The following is a 27027-nucleotide window of genomic DNA, read 5'->3' on the forward strand; positions in this document are numbered from 1 at the left end:
AAATAATCAGTGAGGTTTTCAGCCTTCCCCAGTGCCCACCTTACCAACTCAAGCCTGTTTTATTCTTTGGGGTGGGTTGCTGCCTGCAATCACCCCCCTCCACAGATAAATCAGTGAGATTTTCAGCCCTTCCCAGTGCCCACCTTACCAGCTCAAGCCTCTGGTTTATTCTTGGGGGGGGGGGGCTGCCTTCTGGAGCATTTGTTGAGTTGCGCTTTCATTAGATGGGGACCATGAAGCTAGCCTTGCATTTCTCTTTGCCTGCCTTGACCAGGAGCCAAGGCACATTTGCTTACTCGTGAGTAAACGTGCCAATGTGGCTTACTTTCATTTTCCATAGGGTTCAATGCATTTGTCAGCTTGGAGGGAGGAACGTCCTTCTTGGTTGTTTTTGGGGGGCTGCTTTCATTGGATAGGAACCATTCTGGTGTCAATGGATTCCTCTCAGCCTGCCCTTTCCGACAAATTATGGTAAGTTTGCCTACTCATGAGTAAATGCGTGATATGGCTCAGTTTCATTTTCTATAGGTTTCCATGCATTTTTTGTTTCCTTTTTTTGGCCATAACGTTTGATGGAAAGGAGATATTTCAATCGTGTTTTTTGCATTGCGTTCCGCCAGAAATTCCACATCCAACGATATATAACATGATGGGATTACACATAACCTCCGCAATGTTAGCGATGTTGGGGCGTTTGTGGTGTTACACCTCCCCAAGGGTGGTACCCGGGGCGGACCACCCCCCATCTCCCGCTAGCTATGCCACTGCGACTTGGCACAGTGGCTCCAGCACAAACCTGCATGAAGGCACAAGTAAAAAGGGAAAAGACAAGGGGGCAGGGCATAGAGAAATCAGAAGAGTTCCATGAGAGAACTGAAGCTGAAAAACTAGGGGTTTTGTTGTAGTTGGAGGGCAGGGATAGAGGAGAGAAAGTGTGGGAGGAAAAGAGAAAGGAGCAGGGGAATACCAAGATTCCGACTACATCAGAAGACAGACCGAGGTAGAGTTCTCTGTAGCCTGAGTCAGGGCTACAGTCTAGGAGTAAGCCCATCAGTGGGCCATGAAATTTCACTCACACATCTAATTGCTTCTACCTGATGTCCCAAACTTTTGAGAGGAGGTCACTGAGGATCTTTCTTGTTCTGGAGTTGTTGATGGATTTGGCAGGAGAAATCTCAAGCTTTCCCCTAAAGCAGTTCAAAAATAGAGCAAGAGTCCTGGACTCACAAAACACTTGGCACTCACATTAAGAAGGAAAGGATAAAAACACTAAAAGCATGTCATCACCTTGACTGTACACAAGAGAAGGATATAGAATGGGGTCTATGGGTCAATTGCTAGTCTTCTCAAAGGTCAGGGTTACCTATTTGTATCTGCTAATTTGAGTTTGAGGCATTGCAGGAATTGCAGGGTTAGGTTGCCAGGTCTGAGCTAGTTCAAAACAAGACAAAAGGCTTGAAAAGCAAATGCAAGCCCTAGGCCAGACATTTTCAACCACTGTGCCACGGCCCACTGGTGTGCCACAAATGGTGTGCAAGTATGCTGCAGGAATTTGAGGGAGGGTAATTTATTAGTAGATCATTTGAGGACTGGAGCCCTTCACCAGCAGCGTGGTGTGCCTTGTCACTTGTCAAAACACTGATGGTGTGCCTTGTCAGTGTGCTGTGAGATGAAAAGGGCTGGAAGTCACTGCCCTAGGCAGTAGCTGTAGATAGTGCCAAAGAAAGGAGCAAAGCAAGGGAGTCAAGGCTGCTTTCTTGGGAGAAGGGGTGTACTGTGAGGCAGCTGATGAAACCATGGCTGCTCAGCAGCAGTTTCTTGGTTGCAGTCAGGGAAGGAAAGTGGGGAAGAAGGGGGAAAAGCTGGAAAGGAAGAGAGTGCTGTAATACCTGACCTGGCTGCTGACTGGCACAACAGTCCTTGGGTAGCAGAGGGAATGGAAGTGCTTAACACAGCACCAGTGCATCCATGAATGACAACAGCAGCAGCAGAAAGGCAGAAGGATAAGAACATAAGAACATAAGAACAGCCCCACTGGATCAGGCCATAGGCCCATCTAGTCCAGCTTCCTGTATCTCACAGCGGCCCACCAAATGCCCCAGGGAGCACACCAGATAACAAGAGACCTCATCCTGGTGCTCTCCCCTACATCTGGCATTCTGACTTAACCCATTCCTAAAATCAGGAGGTTGCGCATACACATCATGGCTTGTACCCCATAATGGATTTTTCCTCCAGAAACTCGTCCAATCCCCTTTTAAAGGCGTCTAGGCTAGACGCCAGCACCACATCCTGTGGCAAGGAGTTCCACAGACCGACCACGCGCTGAGTAAAGAAATATTTTCTTTTGTCTGTCCTAACCCGCCCAACACTCAATTTTAGTGGATGTCCCCTGGTTCTGGTATTATGTGAGAGTGTAAAGAGCATCTCCCTATCCACTCTGTCCATCCCCTGCATAATTTTGTATGTCTCAATCATGTCCCCCCTCAAGCGTCTCTTTTCTAGGCTGAAGAGGCCCAAACGCCGTAGCCTTTCCTCATAAGGAAGGTGCCCCAGCCCCGTAATCAGCTTAGTCGCTCTCTTTTGCACCTTTTCCATTTCCACTATGTCTTTTTTGAGATGCGGCGACCAGAACTGGACACAATACTCCAGGTGTGGCCTTACCATCGATTTGTACAACGGCATTATAATACTAACCGTTTTGTTCTCAATACCCTTCCTAATGATCCCAAGCATAGAATTGGCCTTCTTCACTGCCGCCGCACATTGGGTCGACACTTTCATCGACCTGTCCACCACCACCCCAAGATCTCTCTCCTGATCTGTCACAGACAGCTCAGAACCCATCAGCCTATATCTAAAGTTTTGATTTTTTGCCCCAATGTGCATGACTTTACACTTACCGACATTGAAGCGCATCTGCCATTTTGCTGCCCATTCTGCCAGTCTGGAGAGATCCTTCTGGAGCTCCTCACAATCACTTCTGGTCTTTACCACTCGGAAAAGTTTGGTGTCATCTGCAAACTTAGCCACTTCACTGCTCAACCCTGTCTCCAGGTCATTTATGAAGAGGTTGAAAAGCACCGGTCCCAGGACAGATCCTTGGGGCACACCGCTTTTCACCTCTCTCCATTGTGAAAATTGCCCATTGACACCCACTCTCTGCTTCCTGGCCTCCAACCAGTTCTCAATCCACGAGAGGACCTGTCCTCTAATTCCCTGACTGTGGAGTTTTTTCAGTAGCCTTTGGTGAGGGACCGTGTCAAACGCCTTCTGAAAGTCCAGATATATAATGTCCACGGGTTCTCCCGCATCCACATGCCTGTTGACCTTTTCAAAGAATTCTATAAGGTTTGTGAGGCAAGACTTACCCTTACAGAAGCCATGCTGACTCTCCCTCAGCAAGGCCTGTTCGTCTATGTGTTTTGAGATCCTATCTTTGATGAGGCATTCCACCATCTTACCCGGTATAGATGTTAGGCTGACCGGCCTATAGTTTCCCGGGTCCCCCCTCTTTCCCTTTTTAAAAATAGGCGTGACATTTGCTATCCTCCAATCTTCTGGTACCGTGGCCGTTTTGAGGGACAAGTTGCATACCTTAGTCAAGAGATCTGCAACTTCATTCTTCAATTCCTTAATAACCCTTGGGTGTATGCCATCAGGGCCCGGTGACTTATTGATCCTTAATTTATCAATGAGGTCTTAATTTATCAATGAGGTCTTAATTTATCAATGAAACATCTTCTCTTTTAACCTCTATCTGACTTAACTCCTCGGTTAGGAGCGGCCGTTCGGGCAGCGGTATCTGCCCAAGGTCTTCTGCCGTGAAGACAGATGCAAAGAACTCATTTAATTTCTCTGCCATCTCTAAGTCTCCTTTTATCTCCCCTTTCCCAGGATGAAAGAAGAACACAAGGGGTCTGTGATCTAATTTTTTTATACCTTCAATTCTCATAGGAATTGGGCTGCAATCCTATCCTCACTTTCCTGGGAGTAAGTTCCACTGAACACAATAGGATTTGCTTCTGAGTAGACCTTCTTAGGCTTGTGCCCTTAGATACATAGTACATGTCAAGGTAGGTCTAGAAGTAAATCCCACTTGGTAAGTAGGCATTCTCATAGGAATTGGGTTGCAATCCTACCTTCACTTTCTTGGGAGTAAGTATCAAAGACCTTCTATTTTCTTTTCCACTTAGTTGGTAGCTTTACTGCAAATGAGATTAAAAAAGTATTTTGCAATCTCTTACTGTATTTTGCTATAAAGATTAAACATTTCCTTTTTTGTCTTGAGTTGGGCTTTTTATCATATTCCTTAAGATCACAATTACACAATGGTTTCCATTGACATGGTGTATGCCTTTGCTGGTGGCTATATCTGTGCCTTACTAGAGATCTGGGTATAGGTTTTTGTTAAAGGATTTCTGGAACTCTTGCTTCTTGATACTTTTATCTGAATTATTTTTATCTATATTTATATCAATCACACTACTGTGGGTTTTGTATCCCATGACTCATTCTCATTTAAGGTACCTTGAGACCTGCTTTTGGAATGTATTATTCAAGTTGGATTTTGTGGTTGTTTGCTTCATAACAATAATGCTATTTGATTTTGTATTGTATTAAATGTATTGCTTTTGGATGAGAGGGAGGCATTTAGCACTGCCATAATTGAGACAGCATAGCTCTAATTAAAGTTGTTCATTATATTTTTATCACTGTTTATCCTGTAGGGTTTTTTTATTTAACTGTGGATTTTACAAGACATATGGTGATGCATGATGGTTTATCTTTGGAGTTGTACATATAATACCATATCATCTGTTTGAGGACACTTATTGAGGTGTTTTAGCATTTTGTATTCGTTTTAATGTCTATTTCCTATATGGGATTCAATTAGTATCCCTGAGGAGGATCCTTACTAAGGGCCCAATCCTATACAACTTTCCAATGCTAATGCAGCCATGCTACTGGGGCATGCCCTGCATTATGAGGTGGGGAGGCAGTCACAGAAGCTTTCTCAAGGTAAAGGAACATTTGTCCCCTTACTTCAGGACTACATTATGGTTACATCAGCACAGAAAAGTTGGATAGGATTGGGCTCCAAACTATACTGGGTAGCTTACATGTTACAGTAAATTATTACTTTTGAGCACCAGTTTTTGGTTCTTTTAAGCTTGTGCGTGTGTGTGTGTGTGTGTGTGTGTGTGTGTGTGTGTGTCAAATAATTGAGCCAATCAGTGGAGCCAGTGAGATTCAAGAGAACCCTGTTCACATGGTTTCAAATTCAGGAGGTAGTATTGAGATTAGGGGAAATGATACAAGAGACAGAGGAAGGTGAGGATAAAAGATGAATTAAAATGGGGAAAAGTCACCTATAGTTAACCTCCTGTTTGTCTGTATCCAGCATAAACTAGTGCATCTATCTTTATATTTTAGTAAAAATAGCAGCTGTAGAATGCCCAGGATTTGGACCTAAGTGAGCAGGGAGATATCTTGAGCTCCTTTCCTCCAGGTTGAGATTCCAAAGAAAATGATTCCCCATGAAGCTGCAATAAGTACTGGGAGAAAAGCTCCCTATGAAATTTTCCTTCTGAAGCTAGTAGCAGGTGGGGATGGTGGTACAGCAGTGCGGTTGAATGTGGTTAAGTCCTGCATGCTGTGGCCCCAATTGGGCCCCCTAGTGTGCATGTTTTCAAAAAGAGAGGAAAAAAAAAACAAACACTATTTACATCATGTGCAATTTGACCATAAATCACATTTACTTCTCAGTCTCAGGAAGTCACAAAGGTTGCACAAATTCCATGTTGTACTATCCAATGCAACTCATGAACAATTTTTTGCAAAATGTGATAGAACACCAACTTCTGAAACAATGTTGTAGTATATAATGATATAATAATATATGACTGATGTACAAGTCTACGAAAAGTCCTCAGATTTTCAAACTGTTTTCCAAAAAGTAGGTTCTGGAAACCATTTTCTTACATAGCTGGTCCAACCAAAATCACAGGTTGCATTGCAGTATTTGGGAGAGATGGAATGAGCCATGAAGATCTTAAAATATTTTAAGAGTTCAGTGGTTTCTACACCATTCCCAATTAGTCCAATAGGTCATAGCAGTGGTTCTCACACATTTAGCACCGGGACCCACTTTTTAGATTGAGAATCTGTCAGGACCCACTGGAAGTGATGTCATGACTGGAAGTGACATCATCAAGCAGGAACATTTTTAGCACTCCTAGGCTGCAATCCTACCCACACTTACCCAGGAGTAAATCCCATTTGCTATCATTGTTAAAAGAATATACATAGTAGCTTGTTAAAAGTTCAGGTCTGTAGCATTTCCCCAAATGCAGTCTCATACCATGGTAGCATCAAGTCTAATATATTGAAAATAAAATATCAATGGGGACCCACCTGAAATCAGCTCATGACCCACCAAGTGGGTCCTGACCCACAGTTTGAGAAACACTGCGTCATAGACTCATAGAATTGGAAGGGGCCTAGTAGGTCATCTAGTCCAGGGGTGTTCACATTTTTTAGCAGAAGGGCCAGATCATCTCTCTGACACTGAGTTAGGGGCCAGGAAAAAAAAAATTAATTTCCTTTTCAAATTTACATAAATTTACATAAATTTACATAAATGAATAAATCAGAGATCGAATGTATATGAATGAATGAAGGTCTTGCAATAGCTCAAGGCCTATAAAGGGCCTTGCACTTTGCTGCCGCTGCTGCATCACAGACATGAAACAGCAAGCAGCGGAGGGAACCATTATCCCACAGCTCACGTGAGCGGTTGAACAGTCGCCCTCATGCTGAGAGCAGTTGCGTGGGCCAGCATGGGCTCCAGCAAATTTGTGGTGGGCCAGAGTTTCATTGAAGACTGGGAGCTCCCCGCGGGCTGGATTAGGAGTCCTCAAGGGCCACAAGTGGCCCCCGGGCCGGGGTTTGGGCCCCCCTGATCTAGTCCAACACCCTGCCTTAGGCAGGAAATCCTCTGAGAGCAACTCCAACAGGTGCTTGTTGAGTTTCTGCTTGAATATCTCCGGTGAGGGAGAGTCCACCACCTCTCTTGACAATCTGCCTTTTTCCACTGCCGAATTGCTCTTATTGTTAGGAATTTTTCCATAGATAGATCCATAGATTTCATGTTTATGGCCGGAATGGATGGAATTTGTTGGAATTTTGTAGCTTATTATATCAATCCCCATTAAACCAATGGAAGTGTGTGTTCTCGCCCTTTTCCCAGCAAATCATTTATAGCCCACTACAGGTTCTGGAACCTGGAATTTTGTTTGGGGGGGGGGGTATGACTTGCTATATCAGTCCAAATTATTACAATGGGTCCTGTGATTTCTGTCGCCCTGCCTATGTTGGAAGTTAATGGTCCTGTCTCTTTTCCTGAAAACTGTTTATTTCCCAGATCACATACTCACTGTGGAATTTGGGGTTATTTGCAATCTCATTTTATCATTCCCATCTAATGTTGTATGTGAATCTTGCTTTGTTTTAAGTTGGGAAGGGGTTAATAAAAGCATGCCATTAGGATGTTTTCAGGTCTAAAATATGACTCTTGAGTGTCTCTAACACATCCTGATTTTTATTTTATGTTTTGCATTTATTTCATTTATCAATGGCTCATTCTGGCCCGTTTCATTCCGATTTTTACACTGACCCTCCTTCCAAAAGCGCATCTAGAGATGGCAGTTAGTTGTCCTTCCTAAATTGCCTATGATGCAATATATACAGTAGCAGTTAAAAAAGGAAATCCAGAGATCTCTGGATTCATGTTATTAAATGCATAAATTCAGATTACTATAAGAAGCTGAAGATTCATTCCTTTCCTCTTGCCATGTTCTTTTAAGTGAAGAGAGTGTACACGAATTCAAAAATAATATGTTCTGGTACACTTTCTGTAGGCATTTTGTAATCTTATTGCATCAGTAACTAAGGTTGTTACTATATTTTAGGTAATTTTGTGAACCACATATTTGACTCTCCCAACCCTCCTTCCCGCTCCACCTGCCTGTTTCGGTCAGCCTTTCTCTTTCCTGAATCATTAGATTTATTTTTATCAGTATATGCTGCCTTTATTATTCATGAGTACTAGAGTGAAACGAAACTACTGCACGAATGGAAAAAGCGTTAGCCCCTAACCAGCATTTCAGAGAAGAGTCTTTTGCTGTATGTCACAACCTACTAAATGCTTTGTTGGCTTGATAAGTAAGAGGCTTTCAGTATCGTTTTTATTTCAAGTATCAGCAACAGACATTTATTAAGAATACCACAGTAAAACCATTTCATCCAACACCTTAATTTATTTCTGTTACCTATTACGGAAAGTCTTACAGAATATAAATTTATTTCTCTTTTGTCCAAAGCGCTCATGCTGGTGAATATGCAGTAGTTGTATTTGATTTTATCATCACAACAACACTGTGAGGTAGGTTAGGCTGAGAGTTAATAGTAGGATCATAGTTACAAAGCTTCATGTCTGAGCAGCAATTCTGAAACTGCATCTTGCTGTCTTAACACACTATACTCTATGCTACCTCTAACACTGGACTAAGGGACCAATCCTAAAGAGGCCCTGAGCCAGCGCTAAGCCCTAGCGCTGGTGCAGGGTTCTGTAAATGTGCTGTAAAGTATGTTTATGGCACCTGGCGAATAAGGAGCACTGACATTGGGTCAACACCAGTCAGGTGATAGAACAGGCAAGCTAGGAGGCCTGCGCTGTATCCTGCACAAGATTGAGGGAAGATTGACTCTTCCCTTTACCCTGGGTAAGCCACCACAGTCCGGTGGGTCTCCTCAGACTTGCGCCACCTCAGGAGGTGACACAAGTCCAAGGAGAATGGAGTGGCATGGAGCTGCTCCAAGCTGCTCGGGGAACAGGGTTTAGATCCAGCATAACTGCCGGGTGCCAGCCCCACCTCCTGCTCCCTGCCCGCCCGCCCACTGGAACACCCTCTGCACACCCTCCCCCACCCCGGAATACTTCCCTTTCGCCTCCTCACCACCTCCTCCTTAGGCCCCTGCATCTGTTGGGCTCAGCCAACACAGCCTTACCTCTCTGCATCAGCATGGAGGCTGGATGTAACCTCCATGGGCCAGTGCGCATTCCTGTACTGGCCCAGCTGACACACGAGGAGGTGCAAACGTGCTTTACAGCACTTGCGCCAGCCTAACTATTAGTTAGGATTGCACCCTAAGGTAATGTTGCACCTCCTTTGGTCTGTGTTGAACCAATCTAATACAGACTCTGCTTTGGTGGTCTTTGTTTGATAGAATACTCAGACTTCCTGAGAATACTCTGTTTAGAAACTACTTTTTTGAGTAGGGATGAGTAGATCTCCGTTTCCATTTCACCCCAACCTCACACAATTTCCTTTACTTTCCATTTCGTTTTCTTCCACTATTTTTCCCCCAACTTTATTTTATTTTGTGCAAAAAACAAACATATGTAAATGTAATCATTATAAATAAACAAATAACGGTCTAAAATATTAAATAAGTGCATCTACATGCTTCATGCAGTTTTAAGTGCTTTGTCAAGGAATAGCCTCCAGGTAATTTCAAGTATGTCCATACAAAACTGATGTCTATAAGCCATTCACTCAATAACTGATAGGCACAGAAGATCATCCATCCATTGAACACAAGTTGGGGGGCTATGTTTCTTTCAATTAAGTACTATAAGGGTACAATCCAGAAAGCACCCTCTGCTGGTGCAAGTCCCTTGCGCCAGCCAATGACTTTTACAAAAGTGCCATAAAGCACTTTCGCACCAACTTAAGAGGAGGGAGGCTGGTGCGTGGATGTGCACCGGCCTCCAGACACTGACCCATGTCTGTTGGGCCGGTGTAACAATAAGCACATGCCAGCTAAGCTAGGCCAGCATGGGGATCTGCAGATATGCGGGGAGGGTGGCATTTTGGGGCGGGGGGCAGATGGCAGGTGAGTGGGAGTGGGGCCAGAACCCAGCACTGATGCTGGATCCTATTCCCGGTCCTGGGCAGCCTGGGTAGCTCCAGGCTTCTCAGATCTGTGCCAACTCTTTAGTTGGTGTATGAATAGCCCCGTTGGGGCTGCAACAGATTTACTCAGGGGAAGTGATTCCCCTTGCACCAGGCTGAGCCGCTTTTGGCCCCAGTCCTGCTCTGGATGTGTGGCAAGCCCACTGGCCTGCCTGATCCAGGACAGGTTAGGATTGGGCTGCCCAGCTGCTTTTGTTGACCCAATGTTAATCTCCAAATTGCAGGTAAATAGTTTAAAATTACATACATACCTGTAAATATCACTAGTTGCTGTAACACTGTTTGAATAATATTAAGAACCTCTCCAAAAGTTTACAGTAACTGAACATGACCATAACATATGTAAAAGAGAAGCATCCATACTCCTACACTGCCAACTTCTGGATTCATTGCTAAGTCCTTTTATATATTGTCTCTGGGATGTCCAATATACCCTAAAAATAATTTTTGTGCTGTATTAAACGTAATCAAAGATCCATAGATATTGCAGATACACTCTTGGGTACCACATCCCATTGATTAGGATAGGGCAATCCAGTTCCAAATTCTACTTATCTTGAAGCCCATGTATATCACACTTACTACATAATAAATATTTATAAATAAAAATTGCCATCTTTGTCCTTTCAGAAGACTGGATAAGTATATATTACTTATTACTGGATAAGTATATATTAGTACATATATATAAGTACTGGAGGCCAATAATGCAGAAGGAACAAAATCTGGAAACTAATAAGTGCTGCAATTGTATGTGTTGCCAGGATGTAGTCATTGGGAGATCATATAGCTCTCATAGTTTCTCAAAGGGAAAAAAACTCCTGATCCTGATCAATAAGTTGATCCAACATATAACTTGCTCTATCGTACCAGGTTCTCCATAGAAAAGGTTGCCTAGAGATATTTAATTTTGGATTAACCCATAGTGTAAGTCTAGAGTGTGACTAGGGATCAAAATCAAATTTTTGTGCCATCAGATTCCAAATATTCCTAACTAAGTTTCATGCCACTGGTAATTGCTGAGAATTGGCAAGTGTAAATCCCAGGGCGATCCATAAACAATGGGGCTAATAGGGACATTTCCAACCTAACCCAGGATGGCATTTTGATTTGCTGATTGTCCCATTTATTACTAGAAGTTAGCAAATATGCCCAATGATAAAGACTAAGATCAGGGAGTCCAAACCTTCCTCTTTATATGTCAGTTGCATCCTCTTCAAATATATCCTTGGCATATCAGAGCCCCATAAAAATTTCCTAAATAAGGTGTAAATTTTGTTGATATAACTTCGTGGCAAGGATGGAAACTCAGGTCAGGTGACTCAACTCAGAGTCATGAAAATCAGCATTTTTTAGTGCGCATGGGAGATTCAGTAAAACACTCAAGTCAAGGACCCCTGACTCAGCACTTGTCCCCAAGCGTGCAGACTCAAATCTGCCTGTATCTAGGTGTGCTTGCTCACTATTTTTGTGGCATGAAAAACCTTGTGAGGCCATCATTCAGATGGGCAAGCAGCAGGGAGGTTCCAGCTAGGAGGCAGGGAAGGGTTAATGTTTTCCTTTTGCATTGAGCGGGAGGAGGGGAGGCAGGAGTGAGCTCTTTTGCCCATCTCTGATAGGAAGGAACCAATGATCATTGGATGAAGGATGGGTGTTCTGATATTTTCTTTGGCTGAGATAGGGCAGAAGGAGGAGCCAAGGGGGTTCTTGCCTTACAATTGGCTGGAGAAGCCGAAGGAGGGGGAGGAGGTAGGGAAGGGGGGAGTCAGTTCATAGTGATCACGCTTTACGCCACATGGCTGCTCTGAGTTCCATTGTTACTTGGGGAGAGGAACCCTCATTGAATGACCAGCTACAATGGGACTAGTTCGGAATAGAGCTGCAAAGGATTGGGTCATCCTGGTAAGCCTTGCAGCTGCTGCATGTGACCCTCCTCCCTCTTGCTGTTTCTGTTCCACTCTCTTGCAGTCCATCCAACCCCCTCCTGCCCTGATTACAGATGGGATGGGAAAGTCAGGGGAGTATTAAAGGAGAACTCTGACACACATACATCCTAGTAGCAGCCCCATTTTTTTCCACGGCGGGCTTTTTACGAGGGTCAAGTCCTTTAGAGTCCTTTAGAGTCTACTCAAGTCCTTTAGAGTTGTGAAATGGCAACATGGCAACTTGGAAAGTGCCCCCATTATGACTTGTTTTCAAGTCGAGTCACAGGGGGCGGAGACTCGTGACTCGATTCAAGTCACACAGTACTGGGTTTTCCCATCCCTTCTTTGTGGCGTATATGAGAAAATAGCACACATTCATTTACTTCCACTATAATCCACAGATTTTTTTTTTCTGTCATCAGAAAAAAGATTTTTTCCCACGTGTTTATACGTAATTCCTAAATAAACAGTTTGTGTGATATATGCTCAAATGCATGGAATGCACAGTGTCCAAACATGTCTTTGCATGCTTAACATTCAGATCTGTGGAGGAGAAGGGAGTCCCAAAACCATACATTCCATTGCAAATTTTGTCAATAGAGGAATTTGGTAATAGCTCTGTCTTTCACTGCTTAAAGAGGAGACCGTATGGAACTACTGCCCTTGAAGATGTGTGGCTATGAGTGTTGGGAATTTTATTTATCTCAGTTAGTTCTTCATTTGGCACCAGATTGATTCACCTCCCTTTTTCTCCTTTCCTTTCTAGAACACTCAGCCGACCAGATTGCATCATCCAATCTCTTCTCATGTCAAAAGAGAGCAAAATGATTCTTGGAACACTCTAAATTTGAAGATGGGGGAAGCTTAGAGGATTAATTACAAAACCAAAATATGCTCAAATAATGCAGATTGATTCCAACAGCTTGGAAGTAAACTAGGTTACAGAATTTCACACATAGGTACCAGCACATTTTCTGCTTCAACAAGGAAATAATAGTGCTGATATTTCAACAGTAGTAGTCCTTTGAAATACAATAACCAGCAAAACCCTTTTCTCATGCAAATGCTTGCCAGGCATCACCTGGCCTCAGCAGAGCTTATAACACCTGGCAATATGTACATCAAATCTGTCCAATGACATCTTTGTGTGTGTGCCTGTTGAGTTCCACACTCTGCTGTTGCCCGACTCCCTGAGGGTTTCCGGAGAGACATAAAGAAAGCTGTTTGTTATTGGCTTCCTTCGCTGAAAAGAACAGCTTTTGTATTTAGTGGGAGGTTCACGGAGGCACAGTGAAACTCACACAGGTCCCCAAGCTCCTGTGTTTTAAATCTCTTCAGCTTGTTTGTTCTTTTGTTCGCCTGTCATTGTGCAGTGAACAGCATGGCCAGTGTCTGCCTTCGGCATCAGACAGAGATGCCAATTGGGGATAGGTGAAAACCAAAGGCCCAGGGCAGCCGTTGGGAGGAAACATGTTTACACTGATCAGCTGCGCTGCTGAATTCTGTGTGGAAAAGGCTGAGGCACTGTTGGGAGGACAGCAGTTCCATGTGGGTAGTTATGTCACCTCACAGTAGCTTTTGAAAGCTCCTGCTCAGTTCTATTTGATTCACAGAATGGTTAACTTTCAGGCTGACTGAGGCTCTTCCGGAATTTTCATTAGCTTCAGGGCAAGAAGATCAAGGTATCTGAAGCTGGTAAAGCCTTGAAATTAACCTGGACCAGTCACCAGTAGGCAGCATATATGTCTGAGGGCACAATCCTAACCAGGTCTGCTCAGAAGAAAGTCCTATTTTGTTCAATGGGGCTTACTCTCAGGAAAGTGCAGTTAGGATTGCAGCCACAGTTTTTGTGTGTGTGTGTGTGTGCACGTTTTTTTTTTTTTGTTGTTGTTGGTTCCTAATAGACAGCAGCAGCTCATCATCAGGCTGGTAAACATTTCTATTAACTAACATCACATCAGAATCTTTTTCATCAGAAGATTTGAAAATGTAATTTAAAAAAAATCAGTTAATTACTTTGATTCAGTATTTACAATGGAATGATTTTTTTTTTTCCTGGCCATACTGTATATAGGCATCTGGAGTCCACAAATTTTGACTGGCCTTGATAGTCAGAACGGTTTGTGGTTGCCACCAGTCCTGTATGTCATGTGACTAAATGTGGTTGGTTCATTGAGGTCTTGCTGGGATTGAGAGGCATTCAGACATCAGTCTAATATATTTACCTGTGAGTCAGTCCTGTAGCAACTGTTACCCTGCACATGCCCAATCTCATCTGATTTCGGAAGTTAAGCAGGGTCAGGCCTGGTTAGTACTTGGATGGGAGACCACCTTGGAATACTGGGTGCTGTAGGCTTATACCATAGTCTTTCGAGACTGAAGGTTGCCAACCAACCAACCTGTCCCGCTGCTGATTTTCTTCCAAGTAAAGGGCAGGGCAAGCTTTCCCATCTTTGGATAAGTAAGTGTGTGTGTGTGTGTGTGTGTGTGTGTGTGTGTGTGTGAGAGAGAGAGAGAGAGAGAGAGAGAAATATCTGGAAATCCATTATGAATTAAAGATGAATCCCTCTCCTTCTTCATTTTATGTGTATTAGATTGAAAGATCTGCTCATTGTGGATTACTGCACTTGTGGTTCCCTATCTAGTATAATAGCTAAAGGTGTGAACTTTGAACTGAGAGATCTCGGGGTGCCCAATCGTATCTGGGGCTTGTGGTGGCAGATCTTTGTCCTTGATTGACTGCTTTTGTGGCCAATGAGAGCAGCACATTCTGGTTCATCAGTGCCAGTTTTCTTCAATGACATCTATTATAGTGCTGTTTCAGAGTGCTCAGCATTCCTGGCATTATTGAAGATATTACTGTACTTGTACTGAAACTGCTTTTAGGGTCTCTTCTTAGATTTTGAGGCTGCAATCCTATGCACCCTTACCTGGGAGTAAGCCCCATTGAACAAAATGGGATGTACTTTTGAGTAGACATGCACAGGACTGGGCTGTGAGTGGCAGACCTCTTGCATGCCAGAAAATGACACTGATCACAAGCTCTGCCTGTTTTTGTCTTCTGTCTCAATTTGGTTGAAAATATTTTCCTTCCCTTCGGCAGCAAGGCAGTGAATATAGTAGGATCTTTCTTTACATGCTTGTATATTTCCTAAGCTAAGATTTGAATAATTGCTTATTTTTGTTTAAGGAATAATTTTTTCCTTTGTCTGTTTGCCTATCTTGGTGTGTGTGTGTGGGGGGGGGGGAATTCCCACACTTTCATCTCCATATGGCTTGGCTCAGTTACTTGAACCATCTGGATTGTTTTACTGAAACAATTTTTTTAAAAAGGCTATATATCACTAGCTAATAGATATCCTGCCTGTTCACTGTACATTCTGATGATGTTTATGCAAGAAAATTAATATGGGGAAAGAGTTGTTGCATGGTATTGATTTAGATCAATTTATGCAAGATCTTAAATTAAGCAGATAGTTGGATATTTTTATCTTCATATCACTTTCAGACCTTTGCTTAATTTTGATCTATTTCATTCTTTGATCTATTTTTACTGTGCAATTTTATGCATGTTTGCCTATTCTGAAGTTCTGCTTTATTCAACGGGGGCTTCATACCAAGCAAACTTACAGTTTGGTTGGTAGAGACTTACAGCTGTGTTATTTAAAATTACAATTTAATTAACTTGTCTATTAACTCGTATCAGCCACTTAAAGTTACAAAACTTTCATGGTTGGGATACAAAGGGCTATGTATGTCAGAACTTTCAGGACTTCAGATTCCCCACAGGTTAATCCTTTGTGCAACCCCAAATGCTGCTTTCCAAAGTTGGAGTGCCATCCAATATACTACAAAGGCTGCAATCCTAACCACACTTTCCTGAGAGTAAGCCCCATTGAACAAAATAGGACTTACTTCTGAGTAGACCTGGTTAGGATTGTGCCCAAAGAGTTACAGAACAGTGTTAGGATTGTTGGTCACCATATCAAAATTTAGACCAAGTGGAAAGAATGTTGTCTAGCTGAAGATCTCTGAACTCCAGCTGGAGGGCTATAGAAGCTGGAACATGAAATGCAGCATTCAGAAGTTATGATGATGATGATGATGATATACCGCTTTTCAGCAAAAGTTCACAAAGCGTTTTACAGAGAAAAATCAAATAACTGATGGCTCTCTGTCCCAAAAGGGCTCACAATCTAAAAAGATGCAAAGAACACCAGCAGACAGCCCCTAGAACAGACACTGCTGGGGTGAGGAGGGCCAGTTACTCTAACCCTGCTAAATAAAAGAAGAGCACCACTTAAAAAGTGCCTCTTACCCAGTTAGCAGGGGGAACTGGATGCAATACTCCACATGTGGCCTTACCATCAATTTGTACAATGGCATTATAATATTTGCTGTTTTATTTGGGCACTTGAATCCCAACCCATGGTAGAACAGGCAGGTCACATGGCCTGCCCCATATCCAGCACGGGGCTATGGCTGGCGGCAGCACAAGTTGGAGTAAGGGGAATGAACTCCCCATAACCCATGTGGCGCCACAGCCAGTCCTATGGGGCTACTAGGATTTGCACCAACAAAATCGCTGATGCAAATCCAAACAGCCTGAGTTGGGCTGGCCGGGCTGAGGACAGGGTTTCGGATCCAGCCTAAGTGCTGGAATTCGGTCCCACCCCCTCCCTGAGCCAGTCTGTGCCCCAGCCCTCCAGCCCTCTCTCACCCCGGAATGCCTTCATTCTAACCTTCTCCTGCCCTCCCCAACTCCCCTGCAATGGCCACCCTTGGCCAGCACATCCTGACCTTCTCTGGGTGGTGCAGAGGCTGAATCCAGCCTGTGCAGTCTGGTGTGCATCCTTGCGTCAGCCCAGCTGACGCCGGAGGAGTTGCAAGTGTGCCTTATTTCATGTTTGCAATAGTTCTGGGCTGGTGCAAAGGACTTGCACCAGCCCAAAGAGTGCTCAGGATTGTGCTCTCAATCCCTTTTTAAAATTATCCTAAGCATGGAATTGGCCTTTTTCACCACCAGTGCATACTGGGTAGATAATTTCATCAAGTCGCCCACCAGCACCCGAAGATTTCTTTCCTGAGCTGTCACAGACAACTGAGAACTCATTAGCCCCGTGGTTCTCACACATTTAGCATCAGGACCCACTTTTTAGAATGAGAATCTGTCAGGACCCACCGGAAGTGATGTCATGACCAGAAGTGACATCATCAAGCAGGAACATTTTTAACAATTCTAGGCTGCAATCCTACCCACACTTACCCAGGAGTAAGTCCCATTGACTATCATTGTTAAAAGAACATACATAGTAGCTTGTTGAAAGTACAGGTCTGTAACATTTCCCCAAATGCAGTCGCATACCATGGTCTACCATAGCATCAAGTCTAATCTATTAAAAATAAAATATTGAAAAGAATGGGACCCACCTAAAATTGACTCGTGGCCCATCTAGTGGGTCCCAACCCACGGTCTGAGAAACACTGCTTTAGCCTATATGTGAAATTATGTTTTTTTTGCCCCAATATTCATTATTTTACACTCACATTGAAATGCATCTGCCATTTTGCTGCCCATTCTCCCAGTTTGGAGAGATCCTTCTAGAGCTCTTCACAATCCCTTCTGGTCTTTTCCACTTTGAAAAGTTTAGTGTCATTCACAAATTTTGCCACATCGTCACTTTCCTCCAACTCTGGGTCATTTATGAACAAGTTGTAAAGCACCGGTCCCAGGACAGATCCCTGGTGCACACTGCTTTTCACTTCTCCCCACTGTGAAAATTGCCCATTGACACCCACTCGCTCAACCAGTTCCTAATCCATGAGAGGACCTACCCTCTTATTCCCTGACTGTGAAGTTTTCTCAGCAACCTTTGGTGAGGGACTGTGTCAAACGCCTTCTGAAAATTTAGATATATAATATTCACAGGTTCTCCTTCATCCACATGCCTGTTGATCTAGCCTCATGATAGGAGGTTCCTAGTTCGATTGGAGTCCCTGACAGTTGGAAGAGGGAAAAGTAGAAGCTGTAGTGTATGTGCAGAAGTTGCCTGAACCAGGGCCTAGAAGAGGGGGTAAAGGGGGTAATTTGTACCAGGGACCAAGGTCAAAAAGGGGGCCCATGAGCCAAAGGCGGGGGCCCAGAAATTTCCTGGGAACCTATCTAAGACTTGTTATTATTAACAGTATTATTATTAACAGTATTTATATACCGCTTTTCAACTAAAAGTTCACAAAGCAGTTTACAGGGAAAAATCAAATAACTAAATGGCTCCCTGTCCCAAAAGGGCTCACAATCTAAAAAAAACTTGTTGCCCACAAAGGATGCTGGAGAGTGTGACTGCAGCTACCGCAGCTGCTGGCAAGCCATATATGCTGGGTCAGGGAATGCATACATGACGCTCCTTAACACAGTGTCAAATCGGGGATGAAACTGGACTGTTACAGTAGGTCTTTGGCTTGTGGATCTGCCTACCATGAAAGAGTGTGTAGGAGCTCAGGGACACAGCTGCAGGACTACAGCTGCTGCAGAAGCAAGTTTTGGTATGCACAGGACACTTTCCATTCTAGTGTGAGCCTAAATATGATGGTGCTAATTTTCTGCATGATTTTCCATATTTAAAAGATTTTAGAGAGAGTTAGGAGTGTGTTTGGTTTTCTGAATTACTGTATCTACTGTATCTGCCAATGCCATATGGGTGGGTAGATATGGGCTCCAAAGACTTTTTCAGCTGTCTCCACCTAGGACCTCTGAGAGGAATTTTATCAGGGGGTACAAAGTTTCTTTGGGGACCCTTCCCAAAGGTGGGGAGGGCAAAACAGGAAGGAGGGTGGTGACTGCTAGAATAATCTTTGTAGCCCAGGTCTACTGGACTTCCTGATGCATAGCCCAGGTCTATTTGCCCACATGGCATCAGCAACTTGATACAGTAATATGGAAAACAAAACACACTCCTAAGTCGCTCTAAAAACTTTTAAATATATGAAATTGTTGCCAAAAAAATTTAGCATCATTGTATTTAGGCTCACACTAGAATGAAAAGTGTCCTGTGCATACCTAAATTTGCTTATGCAGTAGTTGTAGACCCACAGCTGTGACCCTGAGCTCCTATACACTCCTTCATAGTAAGCAGATCCACAAGCCAAAGAGTTACTGAGGCAGGCCAGTTTCCTCCCAGATTTGACACAGTGTTAAGGAGTGTCATGTATGCATTCCTTGGCCTAACATATATGGCTTGCCAACAGCTGCAGTAGCTGCAGTCGCAAGCTCGTGGTAGTGTCCCCAGCATCCTGTGCAGGCAACAAATCTGAGTAGATAGGAAAATGTAAGATCCCAGGAAATTTCTGGGCACCCTCCTTTGGTTCCTGGGGCCCCTTTTTGACCCTGGTCCTGGGTACAAATTACCCCCTTTACCCCCCTCTCCTAGGCCCTGTCTCCACCCTCCCCCATCCTGTTTTGCCCCTCCCTGCCCCCATTCTGCTTGCCCATCATCACCCTCCCCCACGCTGTTCACCCCTCACCCTTTGCAAAGGGGCCCAAAAGAAATTTTATACCCCCTGATAAAATTCCTCTTAGAGGCCCTGGCCTGAACAATCAGAGAGATGGTACCAACTCAAATATTCATTTTTGGAATATTTATGCTAAATACATTTGAGTCACTTAAGTGTAAAGCTCATAATTTGACCATATGCCTATAAAACGAGTAACCAGGATTCCTGTAATTTGTGAACAAGGAATGAAAGGCAAGACAATATTCCACTTATTTCAGGGCTCCTTTTTCATATGCCTTCAAGCAATGGCAAGATGATCATACGCTATATTTGTGGTAACCTAAAAAAAAACTATTGCAGAAGATTAAAGGCTTGTGTGAATAAACTGAAGCACTTCCATGGAACTGAGTCAAGCTATAACCATTAATGCCAAACAAGACAAGCAGTAGACACATTCACAATAATTTTGTGCTCAAGGCTAAGCATTATATTTTGGGTTTTTTGGGTTTTTTTTTAATCCAAGGAATACAAAAAGCATTTCTCCCAAGTGCAAATTCTCTGTGATTTCTCCTTGTGAGTGCTTAGTATTGCTCCGTGTTTATTTACTCTTCATACACCTCCAGTATCTTGGATTTGTGCTGGGCATCTGAGCCTCTTTTCTCTTTATATTGTCTTCCTCTTCTTTCCACCTAGTATCTGCTGCCTCTACTTGCTGCATGCTTTCTGGCAGATCTAAGCAGATATTTCTCAGCTGCAACTTGGAATGTGTAGGTTCTTTCCTGTTGTACTTTCCTTGACACCACTGGGCCTCAAATTACTTATTTGGGGAATTAATTAAAGGGTGCAGAGTTGGCTTCAAGAGGATTGGGGTAACTAAGCCTTTTCCTTCCCTGACAGAGCAGCCAATGAAACAAGGGCTCTTTCGGGCTAGGTGCAGTGTTAGTGTGAATCAATTCATGAGGCAGGCAAGGGAACATTTTCACAGCTGCAAGGTTTTTTATTAAAGGAGCATACTACTGCAAAGATACAGATCCCAAAAAAGTCTGGTATATTTGTGTGAAATATTTCTAGGTTGTGGTGTGAGCATTTCTCTTACAGTGTGTATGTGCTTGTAATTGATGCACAAGTAGAAAAGGAAAAAGAATATTTTCAGGTTAGGTTGTTTTAGGACAGGGGTTGGCAAACCCCAGCCTGGGGGCCATTTGCAGCCCTCAGGTTTCCCCAATCCAGCCCACAGGGAGCCCCCAATCTCCAATGAGCCTCTAGCAGTGGAGCCCGCGCTGGCCCATGACTGCCGGTCACTGCCAAATGCAAGCCGCAGGCTGAGTTAGAACAAGGCCTTTTATAGTCCCCGTGTGTTTTCTGCTTTTCCCTGGGCATTATTTTAACTCCCCCTCCCACTGCCTTTGAACAACTTATGTTTCCATGTGTTTCTGGCTTGGTCTGTGTGTTTTCACTGTACAAGAGGTGTGTGGCATACAGTTCGTGGTTCTCATGTGGTTCAAAATGCTTGTATTACAGTTCTCATGTGTATTATAAATAAGGTCGGTAAAATTCATTCATTCATATAAGTTGCGTCTCTAATGTATTCATTAGTGTAATGTAAATTTATTCAAATTTGATATGTAAATTCTTTTTTCCTCAGCCCTCAACACAGTGTCGGAGAGATGATGTGGCCCTCCTGCCAAAATGTTTGCCCACCCCTGCTTTAGGAGAACCCTACACTCTTGTTCCCATCCTTAAGCTTGAGGGGGAAAAAGGAGTAGTGAGGCAGAGGAAAGGGAAGTTATGAAGGATAAAGTTTCAAAGTGTGATTGTAGTGCAATTATAGGTACCTTCTTGAAGATGGCTTGCCAAGTATTGGTGCTAGGTTCTGTGCAACATTTTGGAGACCCAACAATGAGGCAAGATATGGGTCTTTGCCTCTCATTCATATCACAAAACCACTGGGTAGGCTGCCAATGTTTATGGAATTTTCAGGAAGTGTGAAAATGCTGGTCCAGGCATAGTCAATAGGAGTTTTACCTCACCAGATTATGTACTGTATTCCTACAACTGTGATCACTTGATTAGTTATCTAAAGATGTAGTCCTTTGTGTGGAGGATGTTTCTTCTCTGCTTGCTTTTCCAGACTCCCAAACTGATGAATATCCTTGATAAGGCCAGTCGGACAGACAGGATGACACCACAACAATTAAACTCTGACAGGAACAGCCTTGCACCAGCACATTGTTATTTATTTATTTACAGTATTTTTACCCTGTCTTTCTCCCCAGAGCCAGCCTTATCTCCAGAATATATGGCTTGCTTGAAAGCAGCAGAATACAGGAGTTCTGACCTGCGTGTTAGAAAGAGCATTCCATAGGTCATTTTATGGTCCACTGATACATAGAGGGACCTCAGGAAAATAGTCTAGAACAGCAGTTCTCAAACTGTGGGTCCGGAATCCACCATGACCAATTTTTGGTGGTTTGCGTAACTGACAGGGCAGATTAGGCTATGTACATCAAGGGTTAAACAAGATGCTACTGGGGGAGACACTGCTGCCCAATCACCATTATAGCCACACCCCTGATCAGGTAATCAGCCTCCAGGACTTTGAAAAAGTTTGCAAATCTCTGACCTAGAATGCAATGCAGGATAGGAATCAGCAGGTGGGTTTGGCTTGGGTAGTGCTGTGAGGCATGGAGGCCAGATGCAAGGGAGGTCACCAGGAAGCAGTTCTCCTGTTGTCTTGTGTGCTCCCTGAAGCATCTGGTGGGCCACCTTGAGATACAGGAAGCTGCACTAAGTATGCCTTTGGCCTAATCCAATGGGATTCTTCTTATGTTCTTAAGGCATATATAGTCCACGATTGCATATGTGCATATACTTCTAATGAAAATAAAATAATTCAAGAAAAATCAGCACAAGTAAGCACACATCTTTTTTGGTCTGAATCCCAAATATGTGTATTCTTAGAACACATGCAGTCTAGAAAATGGATAAAGATGCATACATCTGTACTATTCTGGTGGTCTGATAAGCTTTTGAAGATTGGTTCTCAGACTGGTTCTTGGCCCAGGAATATTAATAAATGATGGAACTGCCAGTATGCTGCACCCAGTGCATTGCAGGTTACGATGACATTGGCACTGCTTCTGTAAAGATATACGCATGTAGGTTGATTTGTATGAACATTCCCTACTATATGGAAGTGTTCATCTTGACTATTCTTCTATGATTGGCCTTCCCATGTGCCAGCATCTACTGAATCTCTGACTTGTTGATTGTCTGACATACAGCAGGGATGCATAAATAAAGAATAAAGTTGAGGAAGGATTGAGGGACTAGAGGTTTAAATCAAAGGTTCACTATCTGTATATTGTATTGGCAACCTTCAGTCCTGAAAGACTATGGTATCGCGCTCTGAAAGGTGGTTCTGGCACAGCGTCTAGTGTGGCTGAAAAGGCCAATCCGGGAGTGACAATCCCTTCCACACCAGGAGCAAGTGCAGTCTGTCCCTGGCCTGTCTCCCTGGCTATGGGCCTTCCTTCTTTGCCTCTTAGCCTCAGACTGTTGGCAAAGTGTCTCTTCAAACTGGGAAAGGCCATGCTGCACAGCCTGCCTCCAAGCAGGCCGCTCAGAGGCCAGGGTTTCCCACTTGTTGAGGTCCATCCCTAAGGCCTTCAGATCCCTCTTCCAGATGTCCTTGTATTGCAGCTGTGGTCTACCTGTAGGGCGCTTTCCTTGCACGAGTTCTTCATAGAGGAGATCCTTTGGGATCCGGCCATCATCCATTCTCACGACATGACCGAGCCAACGCAGGCGTCTCTGTTTCAGCAGTGAATACATGCTAGGGATTCCAGCACGTTCCAGGACTGTGTTGTTTGGAACTTTGTCCTGCCAGGTGATGCCGAGGATGCATAGGAGGCAGTGCATGTGGAAAGCGCTCAGTTTCCTCTCCTGTTGCGAGCGAAGAGTCCATGACCCGCTGCAGTACAGAAGTGTACTCAGGACGCAAGCTCTAGACCTGAATCTTGGTATGTTCCGTCAGCTTCTTGTTGGACCAGACTCTCTTTGTGAGTCTGGAAAACGTGGTAGCTGCTTTACCGATGTGCTTGTTTAGCTCAGTATCGAGAGAAAGAGTGTCGGAGATTGTTGAGCCAAGGTACACAAAGTCATGGACAACCTCCAGTTCACTATCTGACATCTCTGGATAAAGGATTTCAGGCTGTAGAGCTGGAAGAAGATCTCTGCCTTTGATCTGGAATAGCTGCTGTCATTTAACTGAAATAGTAGTGGGCCAGATGGACAATAGTCTGAGAGTGTAATCCTATCTGTGCCTTTGGCCAGCAGAGTGGCTGCTGTGCCAGCCAAAAGATGTTTCAAAAATGCCATAAAGCACTTTCACAATACTATGTGAGTAAGCAGTGCTGGCAGGGGGGCCTGCTCCACCCACACACTGTATTCAGAAGCCCTGCTGTTTGCAGAGGTAAGTACACCTCTGAGCAGTGCAAGGCCTGGGGCAGGATTCTGGGAGGGCATTTCTGACATGGTGGGGGCCCGTTTCAGGGTGAGGGAGGGTGGAACAGGGGGTAGATCAGACGTGGGAGAGGGTGGGATCGGCAAAGGCCTTTTCTGCCATATCCCAATCCCTTTCCCAGGCCAAGCAGCTACCCTTTCTCAGGCTTTCACTGAGCTACAGAGATGGCACAGATCCAAGTAGCCTCAAAGGGCTGGCAAGGCGCTACTCTGAATAAGGGGAAAAATATCCCCTTCCCCCAAGGAGACATCCAGCCGGCTCCCACCTAGTGCAGGCCATGAGGCCTGGTTGCACGAATGCTGGTTAGAATTGGGCTGCAACTCACAGCCCAACCTCATCTAGGACTGGGCTGCCAGGCAGAGCAAGTTGTGACAGCAGAAGAAACACTGCGAGCCATTGGCAATTATTCTCCACGAACTGCTGCAAGAGGCTGCAGCACTGCAGCTCCATTCATGTAACCAAAAGTGGTGGTGTAAGTCTGAGGAGACCACTGGCCAGTCCCAGGGCTTACTGGAGTAAGTATAAAACAATTTCCTTAACTTTCTGTTTTCCCTCAGGTTGCCCCCCCCCACCACCACCGGATGCTGCAAAGGCTTTTTTGTGTGCAGCTGTCAGGCCCTTAGTCTTTGTAATATGTTTCAACAATGAAATATATTTTACAAGTTGTTTAGCAGTGATGAATAAAACTTGTTTTTCCACATTAAAATAAATGCTCAGGATTTGAGCCTTTCATCTGGATTAGCTTTCAGAATGAGTCCTCAAGTTACCTTCTAGGTACAATGTATGGCTAGATTCAATAACGTTTGAAATAGGGAAACCACATGGATAATGTAGATGATGCGTTTTCTTTCCATACCAGCACCATCTCTCTTTGCAGGAAGGTGGTACTGGTGTTGAAGTAACTATTTTACCTGGCATTTATCCTTTGGGAACATCCCATTCCAAATATTACTTGTGTAACATGGGACCAAAGCAACAACCATATCAGAAAGGTGGTGTAGTATCCATCCCTTAGTTGCTCAGTGTGACCAAGCAATTGACCTTTTGTATTTTGAGTTTGACAGAAATTATGCTATCATTTACTTTATCACAAGGAAGCAATTTATTCTGATACATTTTCTAAGAGCAGCAAAATCATCAGGAACAGTGAGGTACCCCCCAAGCCCTCAATAAGTTGCCAGTGACTCCTCTCTGAGATAACAGAAGCTTAGAATAGTTATATCGGTAGAGGTGGCTTCAGTCTAGCTGCATTCCTGAAGAGATAAAAAGCAGTCCTTGAAATGATAGGTCATTAGCCCTGTTCAAAGAGAACAATATGCAATAAGCTGTAAAAGAATGGCAGTTGAGAAGCAGGAGTTCCTCTGGGTATTCTGTGGATTAGAAAGAAGTAGCTTTGCCCTTTTGCTTACAAACCAAAATGTGTTTAAACATTCTTTTACCAGCTTTTTGAATCAATGAACAGTTCTGAAGTTTTAGAGGCTTTGCCAAATGGCTGGAGTGGTTGAAGAAAAGAAATATTTTCATTCATATTCATATTTGGGACATTGTGACAACTCTCAGGTTCTGTACATGAATAAAATGTCAAGAGCACTTTGATCTTTTTGTGTATTTTGGCCCAATCCAGCACTCTGAGGCATTTATGACAGTAGAGCATCTGCATTGGTACAAGGGAAGTTAAGTTAGAGTTCCCCATTTCTTTCTTTCATATATACCCAACTGCTTTTCCTATGGCAGTTCTCAAGGAACCTTACAAGTACAGTAGAGACCCAATTATCTGACCTAAATGGGACCAAGAGGTGGGTGGATTACTGAAAATGTTGGACAATGTGAAAAGAGCTGGGGAGGGCATGAATTGCAAGTTAAGTGGAAGCGCAGCATAAGTATGAAATTAACATAATTGAGTATAGAACTTTTACTGTATTTGATGAAATAAATTGCAATTAAGTAAACTGAATAATGGATTTTAAATTAATTAAATGCAATAATTTGTATACAGTGTGGAAAAACCAGAAGTCATTGTTTAAAAAAAAATGAGTGATTGAAGTTTGTTTCCTAGCTTTGCTTCTCTTTCTTGCAGCAAAGCACACCAGCATCTCAATGACATGACATCAGTAGCAGTTGCATCCTTTTCTTGTTCAGTATAAACCAGTGCTGCCTTAGGAGCCTTGACCCCTTTTGCTATGACTCATTCTCTGTGTTCTGTTGGAGACAAAGCAGCAGTGGGAGTGGGCAAAATAATAAATAGCACATTGCATAGCTATGTCAAATAAAGAGAAATGTCGGATAACTGAAAGTTTGATAATGTTTTGTTTGAATCAATTACATGACTATCTGGGGAGATTTGACTTTTAGTGGAGCTATAGCATGGGAATTATCTAGATTAGTGATCTCCAAACCACAGTCCGCTGCATCATGAAAAAGCCATACAGGCATGGCACTTTCCATTCCATGCTACAGCCACTTTCCTTTGCGCCCAACTGTCCTGTAGGCTTGTGCTGGGCAGCCACTGCCATCAGGAAATCAGGGTGCAGAGGCATCTGGGGTGACAGGCGTAAGAATCATCTGTCCAGAATGAGGCTGTGGGATGATTTGGGTGTGAAGAAAGTGGCTGCAGCATGGAATGGAAAGTTCCACACAGCACCTGGAAGTCTTTTTCGTGGCACCAGATCCAGCACGCAGTCTGGTTTGGAGCCCCCTGACTAGATTCTTGGCAAAGGATGTGTGAAACACTTCCTGAAGAATTTAAGATAAGTCTTCTGGCTACACTCACAATTGCCCAGATGCTTTGTTCCAGGTGAAATGCGACAGCAACAGTAGCTCTCCTGGGACAATGTAGAAGATTTTACTAAAAAAAGGACTGGATCAGAGAATAAAAAGTAAATTTAAGGGGAAGCCATTTTTGAGAGGAATGAGGCTCCTGGAAAAAAAGAGAAACAAACTGAAATCACAATGGAAACTGAACATAAGGGTTCTTAGAAAGCAGTGGCGTCACTAGGATTCGTGTCACCCAGTGCGGGAGGCCAGCGTGTCACCCCCCTGCAGTGGG

The 27027-nt window shown here is 43.7% G+C and overlaps 1 protein-coding gene and 1 pseudogene across 2 annotated transcripts in view; both read left to right on the top strand.

Moving 5' to 3' along the window:
• Positions 1-27027, top strand: part of PCDH9 (protocadherin 9) — a 963386-nt gene that overhangs the window by 87901 nt on the left and 848458 nt on the right. The gene's annotated exons all lie outside the window — the stretch shown is intronic.
• LOC136646219 (5S ribosomal RNA) lies at positions 14202-14321 on the top strand (annotated as a pseudogene).

Source organism: Tiliqua scincoides, chromosome 3 (genome assembly GCF_035046505.1).
Source record: "Tiliqua scincoides isolate rTilSci1 chromosome 3, rTilSci1.hap2, whole genome shotgun sequence".
Taxonomy (NCBI): Eukaryota; Metazoa; Chordata; class Lepidosauria; order Squamata; family Scincidae; genus Tiliqua; species Tiliqua scincoides.